Genomic DNA, 8,822 nt, shown 5'->3' with positions numbered 1-8,822 from the left:
CAAAATAACTTTGTATACCTTTTTCCCACAGACATTTCTGCTATTATTACCTTTCCAAACAAAATACATCAATCTTAAAGAGAGAGCTCCCCAGTTGCTAACATTAGCATCACTAAGTTGCTTCACTACAGATAGCTTTTCAGTAGGATGAATACTTCAAGTTTCATCCTAATTTTTTGGTTGCTTTACAGTTTCAAAGCTGCTGCCCCTTCATGCCTCTGGATCATTAAATATATATGAACAATCACATAAATATGCTCTCTAACCTTGGTATTTAAAGGGAATTTGAAATAAATCTTTTACTCAAGTGAAAATCGCTGTAATACAAATACTCTCACTGGGCTTGAGCCATTTTTAGGTTGGATTTTGAGTATGTGTTGGATCTTCTTAAAGTGGAATCTACCCGGCCCATCATTTGCCTATTTCTGTTTTTCTGGGATAGCTTCTGATCTTCATGACTTTTTTCAAAATGAGAGATAATAGCAACAAGGGCCTCTACCAGTTCCTCATGTACCCAGGGTACGTTGAATTATATAGACCATCAGAACTAAAAGAAGCCTTCAATACATCCTCATTTTATAGAAAAGGAATGTAAGAGTAAGACAGGGAAAGGAAGTTCCCAAGGTTGCAAAGTTAAGATAACCCAGAATTCCTCTACGAATATTTCTATCCCCCTTAGTCCTAGATTATAGTTTTGGGATCTGGAAGGATCCATCCACTTGAACCTTGGAATCATGTTTCCGGTGAGGAAACCAAGGCCCATGGAGGATAAATGACATTTCCATGGTCACACAGGCAGCAAGAGTGAGAGGTAGGATTTGAACCATGGTTTTCTGACTCCAGAGACGATGTTCTTTCCACTGTCCCATGCTATCTCCCATAGCTCTTTCCCTGGGCACTACCCTATTAATATTTCCCACCGTACTTCCAGAAGTGTTTCTTATCACCCTCAAATTCCCTTTACTTGTTTCACAAATAGCCAAGGAGGCTTTACCTATTATATAGGTACAGGCATTGTTTTAATACTGAAGATACAAGAGGAGGCCAAAGATAAGTCTCAGCCCTCAAAGAACTTGCAATCTAAAAAGGCCTAGAAAGTCACAGCAGGTCTACCATTAATGATGTTAATACAATTACTTGTTTCTTTGCTGTTTTGAAATGCACTTCATTGATATTTGTTTTTATATCACCTATATTTCCTGATATACTCCTTTTCTTTCTGTTTCTCAGAGAAACATTGTTTATAATTAAGAACTGAAAAGTATGTATGTTGGTGTGGTGGGATGGTTCACAAGAGAGTTCAGTAAAACTAACCAATATATCAAAAAAATCTGATAATACAAATAGCACTCCATAACCACATTGCCCCGCCCCTTCACAGACATAGGGAGTAGAGCCTTCTCATAGTTCCATAATATTCCATAACATTATAGCATAACATAATGTAATATCATATAGAGCTGGGCTATTATAGCTTTGCAAACTTGGGAACTCTTTTTACCTCTCCAAAGCTCCTTCTATCTCCGAATATTATATTATAAATTATAATGACCAAGCTTGGTCATTGTAATTTCACAGTATTCATTCTACATTGTTTTGTTGCTGTCCTTTCTATTTCCATTACTGTAATTGTTATATGCATTGTTTTCCAGGCTCTGTTTACTCCTTTCTGCATCAGTTCATGCCTTCCTGTGCTGCTTGGATTCATCATTTCATGTAACACAGTAATAGGTCATTATATTCCTGCACTGTATTTTTTTAACCATTCCCCAATCAAAGGGTATCTATTTTGTTTATCAATTCTTCTTTGATAAAATGTCTGCTATATTTTGTGATAGATGGGGCCTATCTTTTTGTCACTGATTTCTAAAGAAATATTTCACATTGTATTCTATTTTTTTCATTCTTTTGGTTTTGCTTTATCGTTTCTTGATTTCTCATGAAGTCATTAGCTTCCATTTGCTCAATTCTAATTTTTTTAAAGAATTATTTTCTTCAGTGAGCTTTTGTGCCTCTTTTCCATTCAGCCAATTCTTCTCCTCATTGGCTTTTTGGACCTCTTTTACCAGTTGGCCTAGTCTGTTTTTAAGGTGTTATTCTCTTCAGTATTTTTATGGGGTGTCTCCTTTACCAAGCTGTTGATTCATTTTTTTCATGACTTTCTTGTATCACTGTCATTCCTGTTTCAAATTTTACTTCTGCTTCCCTTTTCTCATTTTCAGAATCATTTCTGAGTTACTCCTCGCCCTGGCACTGCTACCCGAACATGACTTGGATTTGAGTATGGGCAAAGCAACAGAGTTCTGCCTTAGTGCTAGCAAAGAGACCCTTGTAATTTCCTTCTGTCCAGCCGTTCCATCCCCTTACCATCTGTGGGCTGAGAGCTGCCAGCTGCTGCTAATTCAGTGACTCCCAAGGCCTGCTTCTGGTTTTCAGGGGCCTGGTCTGTGTTGGTGTGGTCTGTGCTGGACACTGCTCCACTCTCACCCAGGTGCAACAGATCTTTCCTGATAAAATTCTAAGTTAAGTTTGGGTAGAAAATTATTTCACCCCATCCTTTTGTGGGTTCTGTTTTTCCAGGAATTGTTTTATGGCCTTATTTGAAGGTGTTTGGAGAGGTTTGGGGGAGACCTTAGGCAAGTAGCTCTCTTTTCTCTGCCATCTTGGCTCTTTCCTCTTGTCACTGATTTCTGTGAGGCATCTGTCCTGCAGTGGAATTTCTGATTCAGAGGTTACAGTCACATTTTTTTCACATAATTCCATACTGTTTATCTACCTTTTTTTAAAAAAAAACTCTTTCCAATTTTTTCCTTCCCTTCTTCAACCATATTCCCACCCAGACTGGGAAATAAAGGCATTAAAAATCCAGTCCTACTTCTCACGAAGAGAGAGGTCAAACCAAAACAGGCGAAGACTTCTATTACCAGGCTCTCTTTTTATCCCTGGCAGTCAGAGGCTTTCAATTAAAGCCTTAACTAAGCAAAATGATAAACACATCCTCTGATTCTGGGTATCTAAACAGTAACAAAAAATCTTTTAAAATAAATGTGAGTACCCTGATAGCTATTGAAAACCTTTTCAAATGCCTGAATACTCTTTCTGACATATTGAGGGAAACAGTGCGATATAGGGAAAAGACATATTGAGTCAGAGGGCTAGTTAAATCTCTACTTTCATCACTCAATGCATGTCTGACTGGAGCAAAGTTCATTTCCCCTCATTGGACCTTAGTTTCCCTAGTTGTAAAACAAGATGCCTGTGCTAAATGACCTCCAACGTCCCCTTCTTTGTATATCCAGTCCTGTGCATAGTGCCTGGCACAGAGTAAGCATTTCACCATCGCTTCTTTGACTTGAGTAACTGAATCCAATTCTAAATCCCATGTCAATCGGATGAATTTTAATTAAGAAAATGGAATCTTTCTTTGACAAGTAGGGTAAGGGATACAGTATAGCCATTGTGAATATATTGGCTCTCATTAGCCATGACTTTAGATGTAGGTAAGAGATGAAGGAGGTTATAAAATAACAGTAAAGTAATTGTGAGAATTTCCATAGTGGTTTAAGGTTTTTAAAACACTTTACATACAATATCTCATTTTGCTGTTGTTTTTGTTTACTCGTGTTGGACATGTCCAACTCTTCACAGCCCCATCTGGTTTTTTTCTTAGCAAATATATGGATTCGTTTTCTATTTCCTTCTCCAGTTCATTTTAGAAATGAGCAAACTGAGGAAAGCAGGGTTAAAGTATTTGACCAGGGTCATGCAGCTAGTAAGTGTCTGAGGCCAGATTTGAACTCAAGAAGATTAGTCTTCCTGACTTCAGGTCTGACACTCTATCCACCATGTCACCTAGATGCCCATTTCATTTTATAAATGAGGAGAAACATTTCTGAATACCTCTTGCAATTTACTTTGTTGATTAATAATGACTTGTGCTCTTTGGTGTGCGTGTGTGTGTGTGTGTGTGTACACGTCTGTGATCTATGTTTGGGGCTGATATAGATACTGGGTAGAGAATGCTCATGGCTTTTATCTAGCTCAGTTGGTTTCCAGGTATTGGAGATGTTTCAGCATACACTCAGGCCCTGGGGCTGGTGAACATCAGTCAGGCTGAGATGATGCTGCAACTCATTACGCATGGATTTACATCAAGGAAAAGGGAGAGAAAATGTTCCAGAAGAGAACTAGAGATAGAGTTGTTTCTTCTCAGCAACTCTTGTAGTATTTGTTAAGCACCTACTATGTGTCAGGTGCCATGGTGGGTTCTGGGATTATAAAGAAAGGCAAAAATAGTGTATGCCTTCAATTTTTTTTTCCTAATGAGGAACAAGGGACAGGCAAATAAAATAGTTTTATACTTTCTCCTAGTTGGGAGGTAACCTCCAAATGGAAGGCATTAAAGCTTGAGAGGGGAGAGGGATAGGGATTGACTCCATTGTCCCTTCCCCCTTTAAATCTATGATCCTATGACTAAAGGGAAGAGAAGCACCTGTAGAAGAGGCAGGAAAGGAGGAGAAAGGACTTTTGCAAAAAGGGAGAATTTAGCTGAGCCTTGAGAAAGCTGGGAAACGAGTAGGTAGATGTGAGGAGGGAGGATATCACAGGCATGGGGAGAGCCAGTGTAAAAAAGACAGGAAATAGATCAGCATAACTGGATGCAAGAGAGGGGGAGAAAAGTGAATGGTGAGGAGATTAGAAACGTAGGACAGGGCAGACTGAAGAATTCGAGATGCCCTTGGGCTTTATATTTGATCTTGCAGGTAACAAGGGCTCACTAATAGTTTTTGAGTAGAAGAAATGGTGACACGATTGGACATCTTTTTTTAAAACATAATTTTGGCACTATGGGGGGGAGATGAAAGAGCAGAGAAAGACATAAGACGGGTGACTGACTAGAAGTTTATTGCAAAAGCTCAGTTGAGAGAAAGATGATGAAGGCCTGAACTAAAGTGGTGGCTTCATAGATAGAAGGAAGGGGACTTACATGACAAATGTAAAGGAGAAACAATGAGATTTAGTGATGGATCAACTTTTGGGGATGAAAGAGTGGAATCAAAGATGCAGGAATGGAGGGCTCTTTCTGATTCAAAAGCCAATTATCTTTGAAACAATTCTTCAGTCACTGGAACCACCCATAAGGAGATACTGTATAAGCTTGGCAATGTCTGCATACCAAAACCCCCTGTTCCACACACACACACACACACACACACACACACACACACACATTGTTCTCTCATGATTGTAAAATCTCAGAACCTAGGAGTTCGAAAGGATCTCAGAAGAAATCTAGGTCAACCTATATCAGATCACGAATCCTAAAAACGATATTTTTAGTGAGCAAAATCAGAGTCGTGCCCTCTTCTTCCTCTCATCTGGTATCAGCATCCTATCCAAACGAAGAATTAGTGATCTCCCTCTCAGATCTTCCTTTTTTGCTTCATACGACTGAGCAAATCTCTTTTTTACTGACCATGGTTCCCCTCAACAGACTCAACTTGTTTTGAGCTTGCATTAACTTTTTCTATTAGTTGTTTTTGTGCCTGTCCTGAAATAAAAATTACATTTTTTGCCCCTTAGACCTTTTTCTTCATGGAAAAGTCTAAGTTATGTAATAAGAACATATTGCACTGATGATGGAATCAGAGAAAGCTGAATGAGAACCAAGGAAGTCTTTCATCAAGTACACTAGAGGGTCGTCATTTGCCTTAGGGTCTTGGCCCAATTTTTTTTCCATGTATGGCATTGCCATTGGCTATTCCCAACTTTGTGTAACTTGGGGTTCAACTAATGTGACATCTGGTTCCCCTCCCAGACATCTCTATGCATAACTCTAGTTTATTCTGTGCCTCCAAGGGCTTATGAGAACATCTTTCTTTAATGGTTTCTTCTCTCCCAGATTTTCTTCCCATATGGTCCTTTGCCCAGGGCTCTAAACTCATTTGAATCATAAAATTATAAAATGTTAGACCCAGAATGGACCTTAAATGCCATCCAGTAACCCTCTCATTTTCTAAACAGAGAAACTGTTACCCAGAGAAAGAATGCAACTTTCCCAAGTCAGTCAACCAATAAGCATTTATGAGGCACCCAGTATGTGCCATGCACCAGGCTAAGTATCACCAATACGAATAAAGGCAAAATACTGTCCTGGCTCTCAAGTAGCTCTCAGACTAAAGGGGGAGACAATAGGACAGCATGTATTTACACGCAGGGCATATCTAAGATTAAATCAGAATCACTGAAAGGAAAGCACTAGCATTAAGGGGGGTGTCTCATGCCAGGTGCCCTCAGTGCCCTCACTGCCTTGGTGCCCAGTCTGAGAATGTCTCCCTTACACAATATTACCTTCTTAGTAATTCTTCCCTCTTATACCTGTGTAAATATTTAATGTGTGTTGTTATAATGTCATGACGCAGGGGACCAGTTTAAACTTCTATAATCTAGTAACTGCAGAATCCAGAACTTTTCCTCCTATTAGATCTGTCCTTTCCACGTATGCGTATTCATATCTTCACTTGCCAACTGAAATTTCCATAAAAGCATTGTAAGTTTTCCAGTCAAAGATGATTAATGAGAAGTGAAAGCCTGCCCTATTCCCTTAACAATTAGTCGGCCAATCATTTTTTGAACTCCTTGCACTGTCGTAATAAAGAGATATTCATTTATTCCATTGTTATTTTATGTTTTCCCTTTGTGTGTTTTTTTTTCCTTAAGGAGATCATAAATTCCTTTCAACTTAATTCAAAAAGCATTAAATGCTAGTGTGTGCCAAGCACCATTGTCAGGCCCAGGGTCTACATCTCTGAAGTCAAGGAACTTATAGTCCACAAAAAACATCTCCTCTATTACACACTTGACAACATGTACACACATACGAACGTAGAAAGTGTGTGCAAGGTAAATTTCAGAAGGAAGAAAGAAATCTACTATGAAGGACACTGGTTAATGATTGAAGAAGAGTTCCAGGGGACACACTGGAAATGTAGGGAGGGAAGGGATCTGTATACTTGTGGGATAAGGCTGGCATAGAGAGATGTGAAGGAGCGGGAAAAAGTATCCAAAGAAAGGAGCTCTGTTCTCAATCACAGGGACGTTGAACAGTCACAGAACAGCAAGACAGTCATTCTCTTCCTAGCAAAGGCAATACTGGTTTGACTCTCAGTCCTGTAGAATTAGACAGATGAAGCTCAGGGGAAACAAGTACACGGTGTTACTGTTCTTGCTCATTCAAGAAAGGGGGTGATGCTTTATTTTGACGTGTGACATTCTCATTGGCCCTTCCCACTTTGGTGCAGTTTGGGGTTCCCGTAATAGGACACCCGATGTCTCTCCCAGCCTTCTCTGTGCACTGCCATGGTCTATCTCGAGCAAATGGACATGGTCTTAGCAAGCACCGCACGTCTCAGATAGCCTTGGACAGGTAATCCTACAAAGTAGCTCTTCAATAAACATCGGCTGATTGGCTGACTGAAAAGGAAGAGATAATGTGTATCAAAGAAAGAAGGTAATTTTTCAATATTGCTAGGACAATTTGGAAATACAAGAGGCAAGATAATATGCCTGATAGCCTTCTGTTTGGAAAATAATGGGGGCTATAACAGAGCAACTTTGAAAAGAGCCTGCTCCCAGGGAGCCCCACAACAGTCATTGTGCTTCTCCTGCGGAATGGGGCTGGGCTGAAATATTCGGTCCATGCCCCACTCTCAGCTTGCGGTGCCAGAGAGAACCAAAGCAGGCAGCTTGGTGTCTGAATAATAATCATAATATCCACCATAATAATAATCCCTCCATATCCCTCAGGAGGCCAAACTCAGCGGCAGTCGCTGCCAGCCACAGTTAAAGTGACTAATCACCTGCCCAATGGCCAGTAGATGCCCTAATTAAAAAGTAATTACCACAATGAAACAAATACACACGGGCATTCCCCAAACATGGTGAATGGAGCTAGAGCACATTTTGGGTGTTTGATGAATTCATTAACAGTGCCAGCATACAAATATAAACATACATATAAACATACACATACATTGCCAAAGCACAGCAAAGAACTAGGGGCCATGCTCAGATTAACTTTGAGAATTCTTCGTTCAATTACACTCATTAAGACTTTATTAAACAGCTATTGTTTGCTAGGCCCTGGGGATACAACAGAACAGAAAAGAGCCTCTTTCTCAATAAGTTTACATTCAATAAGGAGGATTAGACAAGTATATACAAGCGAAGGTAGAAAAAGGGGAGAAATGAGAGCTCACAATATTTCAAGTCAACGCTGTCACTTGGGAAAATCGTGGAAGGCACCCTGGTGGAGATGGCTGCTGAAGTGTGCATTCTAAGAGAGAGAGAGATGAAGAGGGAGTTTATTGCAGGCAAAGGGTTATGCAATCATAAGGGCATGAATCGAAAGGTAGAAAAGTCCTTGGAAATCATCTATCTTTTATTGCCTAATATTAAAGATGAGGAAAGTGAGGCCTAGGGAGGGTACATTGGCTTGCCTGAGGTCACAAGTTTTGAAGGAATGATTCCCCACCCCCACCCTGACATGGGCAGTGGCTAGTGCCAATGCACAGGGCAGGAGCTGGAATGTAGAGTTCTAGAAGCATCTAGTTATTCACTTTGCCTAGAACCTCAGAAGAAAGGGGTGGGCTGTTGGGAAATCAGAGTAGAGACGTAGACTTCCAGTGAGATTGTGGAGGGCTTTATCTGACGGCCTTAATGATTTGTAGTTTATCATCGAAAGCCATAGGAGCCACTGAAATTTTTTGAAGAGGCATTTACATTGTCAGCCATGGACCTTATAAAGCTTGAAAGGGTAGGTT

The sequence above is a fragment of the Trichosurus vulpecula genome, chromosome 3 (genome assembly GCF_011100635.1).
Source record: "Trichosurus vulpecula isolate mTriVul1 chromosome 3, mTriVul1.pri, whole genome shotgun sequence".
NCBI lineage: Eukaryota > Metazoa > Chordata > Mammalia > Diprotodontia > Phalangeridae > Trichosurus > Trichosurus vulpecula.
The sequence above is the reverse complement of the archived record's forward strand: the minus strand, read 5'-3'. Positions refer to the sequence as shown.